Source organism: Ochotona curzoniae, unplaced genomic scaffold (assembly GCF_017591425.1).
Source record: "Ochotona curzoniae isolate NIBS_2020 unplaced genomic scaffold, NIBS_Ocur_1.0 scaffold_4701, whole genome shotgun sequence".
Lineage (NCBI taxonomy): Eukaryota > Metazoa > Chordata > Mammalia > Lagomorpha > Ochotonidae > Ochotona > Ochotona curzoniae.
Window position 1 is genome coordinate 44,482,694 of NW_024467122.1, and position 18,171 is coordinate 44,500,864.

Below are 18,171 nucleotides of genomic sequence, written 5' to 3' on the forward strand. Positions count from 1 at the left end.
GTACTCCCATGTGTGTGTGGTGTCCCAAGGCTTGGGGCTGTCCTCAACTGTTTCCTCAGGCCACAAGCAGGGAGTTGGATGGGAAGTGGGGCGTCCTGGGTTAGAACTGGTTCCAATATGGGATCCTGGTGCATGCAAGACGAAGACTTTACCCACTAGACTACTGCCCTGGGCCCAAAACTCTTAGTTTTTGTTTTATTCAAGGCTGTTTGTGTTGTGCTGTCCCACCTGATTAGGCACCCTCTTATCCCATGGTCAGACAGCCTTATTGGTTTGAAATTTGAACTTGGGTAGCTGAATTTCCTCACTGCCAGCTCTGAGTAACTAAATTGGTGCCTTTGTTTCTAACCATGAACAGTTCTCTGGAAAGTAGTCTTCTTCCTCTCACTACATAATTTCAAGAACAAAAGCTGAGGAACTTATCTCATTTTCATAGCAGCTTCTGAACTCCTGTGTTGTTTTTCCTTAAATTCTTACGCTAGCAACTTCGTCCAACAAGCTTGGCTTTTCCAAATAGCTTTCTATTAACAGTGTAGAATTTTTTGTTTGTTGATTTGTTGTTTGCCAACCTCTCTTACATGTTGTCATAAATGAAAGACCAGTTCTCCTTCCAGTTGTTACAGTGTCAAAAATCTGATTTACCAACTCAGGCAATTTACCATAGTTTCAAATATTGCTGCATATTCAGCTACCCTGTTTACCCCCAGGGGATGTGTTGGCAACATTGCAATAAAAAAAATCCTAATTCTGCATCCTGCTAACATTCAATTAATTATTCTGGCAGTGATTCATCCCATATTTCAGGAAAATATAAAATTCTTTATTACCTTTCTATATTACCTAAGCATATTTTTATTTATTATAGCATATAATGGTCATTAATGGTCCTAATAAAGTACCTTATCTGAAAAGAAGCAGGCATGATGGAAACTTTTAATTGGCCATATGATGAGTTGAATTATGACTGGCTCCCAAATGTGTTCATACTAACCCTGGATAACTGTGACTTGAATTTTTTCTTGGAGATAGAGTCTTTGCAAATATAATTTAGGATTTCAATATGAAATAATACTGGGTCTAAGGGTAAACTCTAAATCCAGTGAATGGTGTCCTTGTCAGAATAGGAAAGGACAAAGTCACACACAGAGAAGAAGGGCCAGGTGAAGACAAAGGCAGAAGTTCGAGTGATGCTTTCATCCTCCAGCTGAGGGACCAGAAGCTGAAGAGACAAGGAAGAATTCTTGCAGCCTTTGGAGGGAGCTGAGCACTATTAACATGGAGTTTTGAACTTTTAGCTTCCAGAAAAGATGAGAAAGTAAAAATCTGTCACTTTAAACTATCTGTTCTGAGAAAGTAATATGAATCCAAATATTTTTTTAATCTGTTCCCTGGATAATCATTTATTAAACTATTGCATACCGGGCAAATAAAAAGGAAAATCTTTCTTATGGAACATACATTATGATGCTGAAGGTAATGGAAAACAGAAAATAACAACCAAATAATAAAGTAATCCCTGATGATAGCGAGGACTGTGAAGACAGAATAGTGGAAAAGAGAACATTGAGGTGTGGATGAGCTTCTGTAGATTAAATGTTCGGAGAGTTAGTTCTGTGAGGAGAGACATTGGAGCTGAAAGCTGAATAAAAAGAAAGAGCTAGTGGTAAACCAGGAGATGGAAGATCTCTATATCTGTTTTTCTGTATATCTTTATTTCAATCTTCTCTGTCATTCTAATTTTAAAATAAATATGACAGAGGGAGATAGATCATTCAGGGAGCAGAGCATTGCAGGCAGATATTACAACAAATGTGAAAGTCCTCAAAGCTCTAAAGGATGGCATTATGCTGTAGCTGGTCAGCTGCTACCTGTAATGGCTGCATCCCCTAGGAGCCCAGGTTTGAGACTTCTAGTCCAGTTCCTTGCTAATGTGCCTGGGAAGGCAGTAGATGATGGGCCAAATGATTGGGTTCCCCCAGCTGTGGGAGAGACCAGGTTATAGATCTTGGGTCCTGGCTCTAGCCTGGCTTAGCCTGGACTGTTGTGTTCATTTGCAGAGTAAACCACTGGATAGAAGATCTCTCTGTCTCTCCTTCTCACTCTTAAACTCTGCCTTTCAAATAAATAAATAAATAAATTCATACGTTTTAATTTAGTTATATATATATATCTCCACAACTCTGTAATTATATCTTTAATATTTAAATATATTAAACATCTTTATGTGTAAAGTGCTTGGTGTTTTATTTATTTCTTACACACATGTGTTTGTAAATTTATTTATTGCTGTTTTTGTGTTCTGCTTCTTTGGATGCTTATTAAGAGTACATTCGAGTGAAAGCAGGTTTATTTGTAAGAGGCCATCAGCATCTATTCTGGAACCAGAGATCCGGAGATGTTTGCATGGAGATAAAAATATATCAGTCTAAGTAATGTTTTAGAGATTATTTTAGGATTCTGCAGGGGCATAGGGAAAACCAAGGAGCTTCTGGGTCTCCTATGTACATGCAGGGTCCAAGGCTTTGGGCTGTCTTCTACTGCTTTCCCAGGCCACAAGCAGGGAGCTGGGTAGGAAGGGAAGCAGTCGGGACACACAAACCTGTGCTTATAAGGGATTCCATTGTATGCAAGCCAAGGACTTTAGCACTAGGCTACTATGCTGAGTTGAACCTTCTACTTTTTTGTCTGGGCATATAACTTTCTGGTTTAAGGACTGCATTGCCCTATCTCCTATGCAGTTAAGCATAACCTTGCGGTTATATTCTGTTTAATGGGTGATCACTGGAAGTGGTTTGTGCACTTTTCTGAATATAGCCTTAGGAGAAGGGAAAGTGTTTCTCTTTTAATTCTTTATCTGGTTGGTTGAATTTTGTTTACACTGACAAGATTTCCAGTAATATGCTGCAGAAAATCATGTTGGTCTTTTAGCATGGAGTTCTGTACTGCCTATATAAACTCAGGAAATAAGTAAATACTGTCTTATTGAAGCTACCACTACTTTGAATTTTTGTCACCTACAACCAGTATTACTTCTGAGTGATAAGATATCCATATAATTCCAATCTTCTTCTAAAGACACCTTGTTGAATATCTGCTTGCTACAAGCTGGAGTCTATTATTTTTCCTTATGTGCAATTTAATTTCATACTTACAAAAAACTCTCTACTCAACTCATATTTTACTTTTCATTTTTGTAAGTTCTAAAACAAATATAGACTCTTTATTAGGATCTATTATTAAAAGCACCAATACTTCCCCTAAGGAAGCAACAATTGATCCACATTTTCCTAGCACCAGCTCACATTTCATAAATCCTTGTTTGAAATTAACTCAGATCATTAAACAACACAAAAATTCCTTTAAAATTACACAGTAAAATCTGCCTTTTGAAAGACTGAAAAATGTGAGTTTACATGTAATCTCAGATAAGGTGACCAAATGTGCAAAATTGGCTAAGACACCTCCAACTCCCAGATTGCCAGCTGCTCTGGTTTCTGTCTGAGCACACGTCCTGTGGTTCCAGCCAGATGTCATCCAACTTTTGAGCAGAAATTCCTGCCACTGCTCAGGGACCCAAGTCACTGAATGGGGGAGGAAATAACAGGAAAAGTACAAAGATTTAAGAAAACCCCTCAAGTATGCTTAAAAGCTTAGTTACCATTTTTTTTTTAAGTTTAGGAGCATTTGTTAATAAATATTGTTTCAGTTGTGTCTCCCGTACTGTGTTTGGCATAACCCATTTGGAGGATCGTTTTTTTAAGTGATGTACATGTGCATAATTGTTCATTATTTCTGAGAGTCTTTGATGGGGAGATGATAAAAAATTTAAAACCATTGAATTTTAGCCATTTGAGTTTATTTATACATTGTTCTCTTGAATCATACAGTAATATTATAAAATTTCTTAGATTTTGTTTTATTTATTTCAAAGGAATTGTGTGTATGTGTGTGAAAGAGAGAGAGAGAAGAGAGAGAGAAAGGGAGAGGAGAGATCTTTTGTCTATTGGTTCAGCTCTAGATATTCACAACAGACCAGACTGAAGCCAGGATGGAAGAACTCTATCTAGATCTTCCAGCTAGGTGGCAAGAACCTAAGACTTTAAGCCAACATCTGCTACCATTCAGGTTCATTAACAGGAATTTGGGTGAACAGTGGAATACCCAGCACTCCAGCTATTGCTCAGTATAGTATGTGGGTGTTGTGAACAGCAGCTTAATTAACTACACCACAAAGCTCACCCCAATATTAAGAAAATTTAAAGCTAACACTCTCTCTGCATTTAACATATGTGAGAGAAGTGCTATCAGCCCATTATTTACTCCATTGGGATTATTCCTACGAGTCCCATTGTCACACAAGTTTTCCAAGGCTGATCCAGGGACTTTACATGTGTTGAGGAGTGTTGAATGGTGGGTTGTTTATAGGTTTTTGGCCAATGATTGTTCACCCTTGAAGTTCACTAAGCAGATTATATTACAGTGGAGAAAGAGCAGTGGAGGGAAGGCAGAGAGGAAGGGCTGCCACTGGTGACTTCCATGGCTACACAATGTAATACAGAGTGGAGGGAAATGGGGGGGAAACACGCACTACAGCCACAGAGAGGACACTGATAACATCCAGATACAGTTGTCAGCACTGCTTAGTAAGGTGCTTAACAAAGCTTTTTGCCAACAGTGGAGCTGCATGTCAAGAAAGAAAGATATAATTATTTATGTTTTTGAATCACAGATTTTTTAATGGTAGATTTATTGAGAAGGAGAGAGGGATGGAGAAAAGCAAAAGGGAGAGAGAAAGAAACTTTCTATGTGCTGTTTCACTCTCCAGATGGTAGCATTGGTGGAGCTGGGCTGGTCTCAAGTCAGGCACCTGGAGCTTCCTCCAGGTGTCTCACATTGGTGCAGGGGCACAAGCACCTTGGCTTTCTTCTGCTGCTTTCCCAGAGGCATAAGCAGAGAACTAGATCAGAAGTGAAGCAGCTGGGACTGGAACCTGCACCCATATAGGATGCTGGGTGCTGCAAACGGAGGCACAACCTACTATGCCATTGCACAGGCCCCAAATCATTGATTGAAAAAAGAGGATTAAATAGGATTTAGGTGATAGCAGTCACCCAGTAGGTCAGTGGTAGCATGTGGATTGGTCTTTTAACCTGTTTGTTTCTATCATGCAATGCTGCTGTTCAATCAGTGTTATATTGACTTGTCTCTATACTTTTGATTTCCTGTGTAGTAAACTACAACCTAACAATGCAAAACCAAAGCAAACCTTAGCAATGTATTTTATAATACATAGTTGAGCTTCTGCCAACTTCAGGCAGCTAGCTGATCAGCCTGAACCTCTCCTGGTTTTTAGTGAGGCTCAATTCCTGAATGTTTTGTTGCTCAACGAACTTGCAAAATTTCAAATTATCTGAAGCTTATTTTTTAACTGTGTTGGATATGGGAGGTCCCACATAAATGTGTGTATGAGTTTCAAAAAAGGACATGTAGGAAGAAAAGAATGCTCTATTACATTAGTTATTGATCTGTTCTTTGGAAGACATTTCCCCCTTTAAGTTTTTATAAAAATGAAACCCCCCAAATCTATAACATTAGCAAAATAGAAGTCTTAGAAGTTGACACAATAATTTATGCATAATTATGGAAGAACCAATGCATAAAGTGGTAATAATTTATATCTCATGAGTCATTTTGTCAAACTTATACACTGCTTATTTATCATTGATTTCTTAATCACTCTTCAGTTCCTTAATGGTTTCCATATGCTTGTTTGTGCTTTAACTCATGTGTATTTAGTGAATTTTACCTACCACAAGCAAGCATAAGTCTATAAAGTAAAATGTATCTCCTTTTCACCACTTTATCCTTGCAGCACATTCTCCAGATGTAAGTAATTTTAAGTTCTGTGTGTATTTTTTTTTTGTACTTAAACCCTACCAAATAAGATAGACATACAAAAACAAATACTGTTTTTGAATGGTTTTCCCATGGAAATGATAAAATACTATGTAGGCATTTTGGTTTTTTGCTTAACAGTATGTTACACACATTATTTCCCATGCATATGTATTTAGATAGACTGTGTTTTTAAAATATTTATTTCATTTGAAATGCAATAACACAGAGAGAAGAAGAGAGGGACAGAGACAGAGAGAGATGCTCCATCTGCTAGTTCACCCTCCAAATGGCAGCAGTGACCCATGCTGGGTCAGGTTGAAACCCAGAGCCAGGAACTTCAGCTGGGTCTCCCACAGATGGCAAGGGTCAGAGCTTTTGGCCCATCTGCTGCTTTCCAGGAACATCTGCAGAGAGTTAGATTGGAAGTGGAACACCCAGGACTTGAACTAATGCTGATATGGGATGCTGACATCATAGATGGCAGCCTACCCTCCTATCCTATTTTTTTAAATAATTGCTTTTTATCTCATTGCATGGATGCTTTTTAAATTACCCATTCTTCTACTGATGGGTAAAAAGGTTCCTTAAAGATGTTGTTATATCATATAATCCTTCAAATTGATATTCTGTGCTACTTTTTAGCAGTACTTAGAGGTCATTAATCTCAAAGGTCCTTGGGTAAAGTATGTATTTTATAGGAACTGATAATTTTTTCTGTTAATCTGAAAATAAGTTAGTATTAATCTATAAATACACCCACAAAAGGCATTTTATTGTTATGCAAATAAAAATCCACTAATGTCTTGCTGATTTGCTTTAGTGTACCTATCTCAACTTCTTAAGCAAGGTCATTGTGGAAATTACTTGTAAAATTCTTTGATGTTTGTTCCCTAGTATCCATTATGCTAAGAATGTTTCTGAGGCATAGACTGGAGGAAGAATCTTCAGGATAAAGAAGTAGATGTTACCAAAAGTTCACTGTGGTATTTCCACAGTAGAGAAGTGATGTGCTAAAATACCTACCATGCTGGACATTTTCTAACCCACCTCCTCTCCTTAAACAATGACCCTGTATGAGAGGAGCAAAGTGTGAGAGTTGGAAAACATAAGCAGAGCTTACAGACAGCCACATGCACTGGGTCTGTTGCTTACTGGCTGTGGACCTTTGGCAAATCATCCATTGTGTATCAGTTGCTTTATCTGTGAAAATGAAGAAATGATGATCATGTATTATGTAGGGTTGTTATGAACATTAAACCACAACTATTTGGAAAGCACATACAGAGCTGGGCACATAAAGCCCTACACAGATGTTTGTCACATAAAACAACATATACTGGTATAAGCACAATGGTTGTTCTTCCTAGTCTTCTGAAGCAGTAGCTATTCTTAAAACACTCCTAAAAGTCAAATAGTTTCAGTTGCCCTGAATGTCAGGAAGATATAGGACTTAAAGGCCATTCTGGCAGGGAGTGTACATTTTGTCTGTAATAGTTTCACTACAGCTGGGATTGAACGCTTTGATCAAGTAGTGTTATTGACTAAAGAGTTGTTTTACTCATTCATTGTCATCCAGTAAATTGGTCTAGAGAGTAGAATTTTTGCAATCTAATTTGATTTTTTTCAAAAATTAGTTAATTAATCAATTAATTAATTCATAGAAGTACAACTGAGGACCCAGTGCAATGGCTTAGTGACTAAAACCCTCTGCTTGCATGTGCTGGGATTCCATGTGGGCAGTGGTTTGTATTCTGGCTGCTTTGCTTCCCATCCAGCTCCCTGCTTGTTTCCTGGGAAAGTAGTAGAAGATGGCCCAAAGTCTTGCACCCAAGTGGGCGACCCAGAAGAAGCTCCTGGCTTCTGACTTTAGGTTGGCTCAGCTCTGGCTGTTGCAGACACTTGGAGAGTGAATCAGTGGGTGTAAGATCTTTCTGTCTCTCCTTCTCTCTCTAAATCTACCTTTTCAATAAAAGTTAAAAAACAAATCTAAGGAAATCTGTTAGACTGCAACTGAAATCATAAAGGCTGTGTACTTTTCCATTTTAATCCTTTGAAACATCATAATATAATTTCAGAATCAAATTTAGAAATCATTACTTCTAATCCTGTCAAACCGTGTGACATGAGAAATAGTAAAATGAGGCTTTTCATTTATATGTGTTTTAATAGATTATAGCTTTGGTCTCAGAAGTGCTGACTAACCGAAGATTGGCTAGATCAGCCTAAAACATTGTTCTGGTTTGCCTAATATCTTTTTCTGGGTGATGGAGGTGGAGAGGAGGAAAAATCTGAAACAAATGGGCCAACATAATCAAAGAAATAGGTTAATGTGGGAATCAGGTTAGGATCAATATTCTATTATTAATAATGTTAATATAATATTATGTTTTTCACCCACACAATCATAGCTCTAGTTTGTCAGTATATATTCCATACAAAAATTATAAAGCATCTTTGGACAAGTGTTTGACTTCATCATTAAGATACCTCTTGGGATGCGCAGTGGCTCAACTGACTCCAGCCTCCTGCTTATGCACAATCTGGAAAATTGCAGGTGATGTCAGTTAGGTTCTAGCAATTCATGTGGGAGACCTGGATTGTGGTCCAGACTCCCTGAAAAGGCCTGAATAGTCCCAGCTACCACAAACATTTAAGGAATAACTGAGTGTAAGGAAGTCTCCTCCTTCCACTCCCTGTGTATGTGTGTCTGTGTGTGTGTAAATGCATGAGTGTATCACTCTTTGACTCTTAAGTAAGATAGTACTTAACAAAAATAGATTCTGTTATGTCCAGAACTCATAGCTCAATAAAACCAAAGATGAAAATTTGTGGCTTCTGTATCCTCTTCCTACTGCCCTTTTATGTAGCCACAAGTAACTCATAGTCTTTGTGGAGCCATCTTCTATGTTGTAATGTCTGTCTTTGCAAGATAGTGTATCACACAAACAGGATCATTACCTTCATAGGTAAGCTTAAGGATAAAGTGCAGAAATATGTTTTCCATCTCCTGTCAATGTACTATTTCTATTGACCTGAAAGAGACCTGCTTATATGCATGTGCTCCTTCATTCCCCTGTCATGGTCAAACTATATCCACAGCTCCAAATATATACTCCACAAACAGCACCATTTTATCACACTTTGATGATATAATTTGCTCTTGAAATAACAAAGAAAGACACTAAATCAGGCCCCAAAGCAGGCTTTTCAGAAAGAGAACTCTGGGTTTTCTAAGTAAAAAGAGTTTGGTCTAGAAGAAGGGAAGAGATTCCAGATGTGAAAACCCAGAAAGTCTCATCACCCTGTGGGGAGCAGGAAGACCAAAGGGCACTCAGGGTTGAGTCTTCTAAAGCAGAAGTTTCAGGAGGGGAATCCTGGTTGACAGGATCAAGGCACTGAGGGAGGACCCTCCTGTAGGCAACATTTCATGGGTTGGACCTATACAAGGCATGTAAGCAAAGATATTTCATGGTCATAAAACGTCAAGCAAGTTTTTTGTTTTTTAAAGGGAAGAGATGTTCTACAAGTCCATCTAAGAGAACACGTCTGTTTGAAGTATTATGTATCCGCAATGCAAAGAATCTTTATCAGATCATCTGCAAAAGATGTGTTGTAACCAGAGAGACAAGCAACTTGCCCAAGGTCTGACTCCAAGTTAGTGTTAGAGTCAGCTACCAAACTGTAACTGAAGCTTCTGAGACTCAAACCCTGGTTCTTTGGATAATTAGAAAAAGGAGTTATATTCCTTTGAAGTTAAATTCAGCAACATTGAACAAAGACAACTGTAGGGTAGCTTTTATACACTTTGTGCCCAAGGTAGGACCTCAGATACAGGCTGGAAATACTGAGACAGATTCCTTTTTCTGTGACTTCAATTTGAGCCCTTCTTCTCAGCAAGAAATAGTCTCATACTGAAGTCCTTCCTCAAAGAAGCCACTAATAAGATGAAAGAAGGAGGGTGAGAGGTTAGCCCTCACCAGTTAAGATGCCTGCATCCCATATTGGAATGCATGTTTTTTGATTCCAAGATGCAACTCTTGATTCTAGCTTCCTGTTGTTTGGAAAACAGTGATGATGAATTAATTTGGGTTCCTGTCACCCCAGGGGAAGCCAGGATTATGTGCCTATCTTATCCAAATAATTTTGCCAAGAGTCCTGGGTTAACACTGGGGACACAAGACTCTTTCAGAAGTATGAAGTTCAACTATCGTTTAACTTCCTCAACATCAGGGTTTTCCTGAGGAACAATGTGTAGGAATGTGCTTTGAAAGTAATACCAATATGAATCAACTTTTGTGAAGGCATAGAAGGGATGTGGTAATCTTTGAAGGACTGGTTGGGACTAAGGAGCCACGTTCTGGTTCCTGTTTTTCCCACTTCAAGCCATGCAACTGGGGAGTGAACAGAGTCACTAAAGCAAAACCCCTCATCAGGCTCCACTCATCACCACCATTTATTGAGCTGATTGATACAGGTTGTGTGTTGTTGTAAGGGGAAGGGGAGGAGGACAGAGAAAAAGTGGCACTATTGGCTGCTGTAAGTATGTGGTAGATCTGTCAAAAGCGCTTTCCAGATTCCTCATTCTCTGGGGGGGGGTGGGGGAGGGTGGGAGGTGGTAATTCCTCTGCTGAGCTCTTGAAATTAAATGCCTATGCCAGACCTGCCTCCTCTAAGATGACATTGCTAGAAATCTCCCTTTACTTTTTAATATGAGAGGTTTAAACAGCAGCTGCCTTAGTGAAATTCCAAATGAATAGTATTTTAGGACAGGCAGTCAAATAGTGATGAGAAAAATAATGATCAACTACAAAAGCAAGCAAAAAGGATTAGGGTTGCCAGATTTTTCAAATAAAAACATTTGGGACGTACTTATTAATGAAAATTATTCATTGCTGTTGTGAAATTCAAATCTAACTGAGTGTTCTGCATCCATTATGGAAAGGCCTTTTCCTCTAAGTTATGTTTTAACTGTTCCATGATTAAAGATGAAATTCGTGTTCTATAGAAATATATTTATCATAGTATCATTCCTTTAAATGTATAGAATATTGTCACTTAATTTCTTTGATATTAAACTGCCCTTCAAAATTACCACCTATTAGTTTTTTATAGGGGATTTGGATTTAATTTATCTTTTAGATTATTTTCTGTACTTCTTGGGATCATTTATGTGTTAACCTTAAATTAGTGATAATACTTATCACTGTAGCTTTTTTATTGTGTTATAGTCAATATTATGTATTATTGTGTATTTGAACACAAATTGCCACTTTATGGAAGGAGGAATCTTGAGCATTGCATTTTATTAACTCTATTCAATGCTCAATGGAAATGTTTTAATTTAATATTTTATTGAAAATTTTATTTTATTCTGATGAACATATTTTTAGCACACAGAAAAATTTAACCATACAGAAACATATTGAGAAATTGCTAGATGATATTATGGTTTTGGTGTTAATGTGGGTATTGAATGTCCCCAAAAGATCCATGTTAAAGGCACTGGCTCTAGGTTGGCAGTACTGAGGGAAGTGGTTCTATGGAAGTGTCCTATAGAACCCTGAGTTTGGGCCCAAATCACTCTCTGCTTCTTGGCTTGCTATAGGATCCTCTGTGTAGGCTCAGCCATTGCCATCTGCCGTCTTCATCAGAAGCCAAACCTATGGGGACACCTGATCTTGTGCTTGAACCTCCAAACTCTTGAGTTAATCTGTTACACATTAGGTTGCCTCAGTTATTTTATCATACTACCAAAAACTAATATGGGTGATACATTCACAAAAGTTGCTTTCCCACTACAGAACGTGTGGTAGATGAATGAAAAATTGCTTGTTTACTTGCTAGCTTTTTGAAAAAAATAATTATTTATTTGAAAGTCAGAAAAAGAGAAAGAGATCTTCCACTTGCTGCTTCACTGCTCAAATGGCCACAGAGCCAGGGCTTGGCCAAGCTTAAGCCAGGAGTCAGGAGCTTCATCCAGGTCTCCCAGCTGGATAGAGGGGCCCAAGGACTTAGTATATCCTCTACTGCTTTCCCAAAGTACATTTGCAGGGAGCTGGATCAGAAGTGGAGTAGCTGGGACATGAACTGGTGCTGATATGGGATGCTGGCATCCATTATCCCACAACATTGACCCCTGCTTGCTAGCTTTCTTTGTTAACAAAAGTGTTCTTCTGGTTAGTTTGTAATGAAAATAAATCCATTAAAAGCATACAAGGAAAGTAGTCTGGGTCTGATGTTACCAGGAATGTCCTGTGTCTGTATCTTTTTGTATGAAGGATGGGGGCTTGGTTCACTGCAGTCTTTCAGTCTCTTCTTGCCATTTTGCACAAGTAACATTCCCATCTGACACCTGGCCAGGAGTCAGCAGAAGTCTCTGGCTCTCAGGCCTTCCTGCATCTTCTGCATAGCTCCCCCCTGCTGTTCTGTCCAATACTGAGCTACACAGAACATGGGGTGAGATGTACTCAGAGCCTGGGAGGTCCAGCAGCAGCTTCTGCTCTGCAGTTGATTTTCCTGCATCTGGCCACACCTTTTTGTTCAGTGCTCACACGTTAGCAATGGCTAAGTCCCCCGCGGAATGTGATTCACTCGCAAGGGAGTCAGACACTGCACTGTATCCCATTGTGTCAGGCTTCTCCGCAGCTTTCTCGTGGTTTAATGCTGGTGGGCTCAGGCTGGCAGTCCCTTCTTATCCTAACTCCAACTCCCTTATTCTTCAGGGGTCTCTCCTGTGCTCATGTCTGGATTCATGAGACACAATTTTTTAATTTTAATTTTAAAATTTGAATTTTATGGCAAAATTATATAGAGTCTGGGACTCCCTCCCCCCTCCAATTATCACTCCCTGACTGATTTTCCCTATATTGTCACAATAGCATAGGCCCTCATAAGGAGTTATAATTCTATCATTCTGTTATTTAAATGTGCCCCAATATTGCTAGTACAGACAATATCAGATTGTCCAACATCCCATTGTCTAGACATGTCCAACAGTTTCACTGGGAGTCCATCCCCGACTTGGAAGTAGGGATGCATGTTGCATTGTGTCCCCACATCTGAATATGGTAGTCTCCATTACTCCATCGCTACTCATTCTAATTGGCAATTTCCCACTTTATAATAGGAAATCTTGAGCACTGCATTTTATTAGCTCTACTCAGTGCTCAATGTAAATGTTTCAATTTAATTTAATATTTTATTGAATTTAAAAGAATGTAAATGTAGGAGGAGTATTACAAATGTCCAAGTGTTATCAATCACCTTAAAGAATTATCATCTCTTTATAAATTGGTAGTTGAATGTAGAGGTTTAGGCAGATCCAGATTGAATGCTTTTTCAGGAATGCCTCATTGCTGGCAGTGTGTATTTCTATCAAAAGGTACAGATCCGTTTTCTCTGTTTTGTGACATTAGTAGCTATTGATAATCATTGCCTAGATGTATTTTTTAATTAGAAGTTTTCAAAATGGTGTTATTTTCATTGTGTCATTGTTTTTCTTCTTTACAGGACTTTCCCTGATCAATGATGTTGTCACCCTCAGGCATATTTCATATAGGAAAGAATCCAGATCAGATCCCTGAGGAACAAACCCGGAGGTGGTGATTACTTGTCAGTTTTAAGGGCAAAGCATTAGGAACACTGAAAGCAATGAGGGGGAAGTCAAAGGGTGATAGATGCCCAGCAGGACTCTGCTACTCATCCTGTGAGCTCCAAGGCTCAAAGTCGTACCCCACTGTACCTTTTTTTGACTGCCCCAGGACTGTGGGGGGTAGTTGTGAGTAAAGACAGCTTCCTCTGCATGGAGGATGAGATCTCTAACTCCCTTGCAAATTAAAAAACAAAACAAAACAGAAACAAGTGAAATAGCCCCATTAATTTAAATTTATCTGAGATCAACTTATCAATCTTTTCTTTCCTTTAGATTTTGAACCACACTGAATTTTTTTTCCCCTTAAGCCATAATTATAGGGGATTTGGTGTTGTTTTTGTTGTCTTGTCTTGTTCAATCTGAATCTGATCACTTTGGATTTTACCTTTGTGAGAAAAGTGGGCAAATTTTTTTCGTTGTATATCGTACATGTTACTAAGTAGCTTTGTTTATCCTGAAAATTAATTTTTTGTTAACTCAGCAAATCTCTTCCTCTTCTACTTCTTCTATTATTTTGCCTTCAATTGTCAATGTACCATAAAATTATGAAATTCCTGGCTTTCTCCCGTATGTTCCGTTTCTCTCAGTTTGTTTTAGATTTTTATTTATTTGGTTCTCCTTCATATGATAAGGATTTTGCTTGCTTGTATCTTCCTTATCACCTGTTTTTTAAAATTATTCAGTTTATTTTTCAGACTGACATTTCTTTAATTAATTTTTATTTTGATATTAACTATTTTTAGTACTCATTTAATTATTACATTTTTAAATTTACAATCTTGATTTTCTGAAATTTTGTGTTGTTGCTGTCTTATTATTCCTTCCCAAGCAGTTTGTTCTTGTTTAATAGATTTAATGATTTGTTGACTCTCTGATAATAATAATTTGATTTTTAAAAATGTTTCATGTAGAAATTGTTACAGAGTCACAGAAAGTTACAGATAAATGCATACCCCCTGGGTCTCCCACATTATGGGATGATGTCAAAATTAGGAAATTGACATTAGAACAACCCACACAGTTTATTCAGATTTTGCTTGTGTATGTGAATTTATGTGCAATTTTATCACAAATGTTTTCTTACATTATCTTCATTCTAATTGGAACTTTCAAATATTTTTGTTGCCTGGATTACATTATTTTTGCATTTTATTTAAGAGACAGAGAACGAGCGAGAGGGAGAGACCCCCATTCCCTGGTTTACTTCTCCGGATATCTGCAGTGGCCCTTCACTGGAGCTGCAGCTGATAACTAGGAACTCATCCCATACCTCCCACATGACTGGAATAGACCCAACTAATTGAACAATACTTGCTGCCTCCCAGGATGCAAACAGAATCTAGAATTGGGACCAGAGCCAGAACTCATACCCAGACACTTGAGCATGGGATGTGGGTGTCTAAACAGAGGGCATACCACTGGGCTAAATGTCCACCTCTACCATTATGGCTTGTTTTTGTTTGTTTGTTTGTTTGTTTGTTTTGAAAGCCAGAGTGGCATTTTGAAAGTGTGGGGTTTTCTTTTTTTGGAACAAAGATCAAATGTTGACTTTGTATCAGTGGACATCAAAAGTTCATGGAAAATGGGATTAAGATACTTAAAGTCTTCTTTTTTTAAAGTTTGAGAGGCAGAAAGACAGGCAGAGAAATAGAGAAGGAAATCTCCCGTTTGCTTGTTTACTCCACATATATTTGCAGTATCTGGGTCTGGGCCAAGCCAATGACATAATCCATGTACTCAATATGCAAGTCAGGGATCTAACTACTTGAAATATCACTGCTTTCTTAGGTTTGCATTAATAGGAAGCTGAAATCAGGAGTGAAACTGGGACTAAAACTAAAACCCAGGCACTCAAAATGCAAGATGAATGTCCCACTAATGAAGATTAGTGTCTTCAGGTTCAATCTTGGTTCCCAAATTGGGCCTTCTCTAGAATGTTTCTAATAAAGGACTTTAGCATTTTTTATTTGAAAGGCAGAATGACACAAAAAGAGGGTGAGATAGGAGGGAGGAAGAGAAATTGAGAAGGGACCACTCACTAGTTTAACTTTTCAGATATCAAAAACACCAGAGCTGAGCCCAAGCAAAGTCAGGAGCCAGGAATTGTTTAGTCACTGTACTAGGCAGTCACTTTAGTAGGCAACTGGATTGGAAGCATAGGTGAGATTTGATCTCAGATACTGTGATGCAGTATGCAGGCATCCCAAGTGACAGTAGCCTAACAATGCCCATCTCTAAGAAATGACTTTTCATACCTTTGGTGGTTTGAACTACTCATTTTCCTATGTTATTTTCCCTATTGATCCTATCATTCTTCCTCTATTATGTCCTTGACCTTTATAGTTTGATACCAGCTCCCTTTCTTGTTTCCTAGTACAATGTATACTAATACATATGAATTTAGAGGCAGTGCTATGCTTAGTCTGAAACAAATTCTTCCTGATGCCTTATTAGTACCATAAAAAGACAAAATCTGATTTCATACATGAGATATCAGGTTATTTTCAACTAGCTTTTTGATATAATTCTCATATTTAAAAATGGGTTTAGGAATTTAAGAGCTTAGTTTTTGATGTCTTTCATCAAACATCTACTTGTTTTAATTCTATATTTACTTAGGGGCCACAGTGTGCCTTGAGTGGTCTTCTGGCTCTCATTTTGATTCTTGTTAGATAATTGAACTTACCATTGATAGTAATAATAGAGAAGTATCTGACCCTTGGACTACTTTTTTTCATTAATCCTAATTTGACTGATAGGCATCTCAGAAAGTTGGAGAAGTCATAACTGGGTATTCTTAATTTATTCCCAGTGGGAAGCCAGGTTGGTACTGGGAAATACAGGTTTGGAACTAAGGAAATTTAAGAAAATAGTGAATGGGTCAGAACGTTTTCCAGCTGTTTCACTCCATCAAATGATATAATAAATGCACATATACTTAAGCTGGAGCCAGAATACCTTAAAAAGAATTTCCTGGAAGAGTGAAGAGCTTAATGTAAAAGATAGTTTAATAGCTTTCTCTAAGATTTTGAAAGGTTTGCATCTATACAGATCATAGATTCTTATTCGGGGGATAGGTTCAATAGCTAATAGCTTCTCAGTGTACTTTCCAGCCCCTGGAGTCAGTAATTTAGTGTACTTAAGTAGGGATCTCCCTGGCACTTTTGCATTGAGTATCAGAATAAATAGGTAATAGCATATCCATAAAACTTGCTAACATGTCATTTAGGCGCCTGAGGGCTGCAGTAAATTGCTCTGCCACCTTTTTAAGTGAATATACAAATGCTAAGCATCAGTGATAAGATGATCCTGTGTTTTATTTTATTATTACTCCTCCCCTCTGGTGCCAAGAAATGAATTGCTTATGAGAGGGAATTGGGTATTGACTTAATAACTTGTAACTAGATATGCTACATAGCAAATGTTAGCTTCCTATTTCCTTTTTTTTTTTAAAGCCATCTTTGTTTTCCCCCAAGAACAGTAGAATCTCATAAAGGGGAAAAGTGTATTGTGACCCTTGAATGCAAAATGTCTATAGGGGTCAGGCACAGATGGAAATAAAACAATGGAATAAACTTGTAATTAGTGGCTTTATTATAACCCTTTCTAAAAACAGTGTTCTAAACACTTTCTAATATTAACTTACTTAGTGCTTTCAGCAGCTCCACAAGGTTGACACAATTATTATCTCTGTTATTGGATGAGAGGACTGGAACATAGAGGTTAAGTGATTCACCCATGGTCTCACAGAGAATATTATGTACTATGCTAAACTGTCCCTAATGAAATACTGATTTCCTGACTGCATTGAGTTTGTTCAATACTTTGTTTTCAGGGAAGACTTAATCAGTTTTTGAGAAAACATGACATTCAGTCCAATTTCAAATGAGGAAGAATCTTTGGCTCAATTTCTTCAGTCTCTAAAAGTCCCTCAGAGCCCATCCTTGGATAATTAGTTGTCAACAATATCAATTATATCTAAGTGGACAAATTTAATTACTACAGAAGACCAATTGATTCTTTTAATTATCATTGATTGCTGAGTGGTTATCTCAGGGTAAAAATTTGCACATTCTCAATCTTTAATTTAATTGGTTTAAAAAGTAGTCCGAAGACTGACACCAAAGTAAAGATGTGAATGATCCTCCCTCTGCTTTTTTTTCTCAGTGAAGATAAGTGCCGTGAAAACCTAAGATATTCTACAACAAGCATAGCAGTAATTAAATTTGAATTATGTGTATGGTTTTGGGAAATTATTATTATTATTTATTTAATGAAATTTATTGTATGCAGTCATAAGCTGTTTTCCTGATTGGGTATAGAACTCATCACCATAGTAGTCTCACTGGATCCTAAAATGGCAAGATGTTGAATCCTTAAATCAAATTCACAACAAACCCAGTGAAGGACATACAGGTATTTGGAAATTTAAAAAGAATTATTCGTTCATTCAATCAAAAAGCAGAAAAAGAGTTCTTATTTTCTGATTCAGGCTACAGATGCCTGCAAAGGCTGGGGCAGAAGCTGAAGCTCAGTATAGGTCTTCCACGTGGGTGGCCACTTCTTAAGCCATCACTGCTTCCTCTCAGAGTGTTAGTCAGGAGGTGCATCTTAGCTGGTCT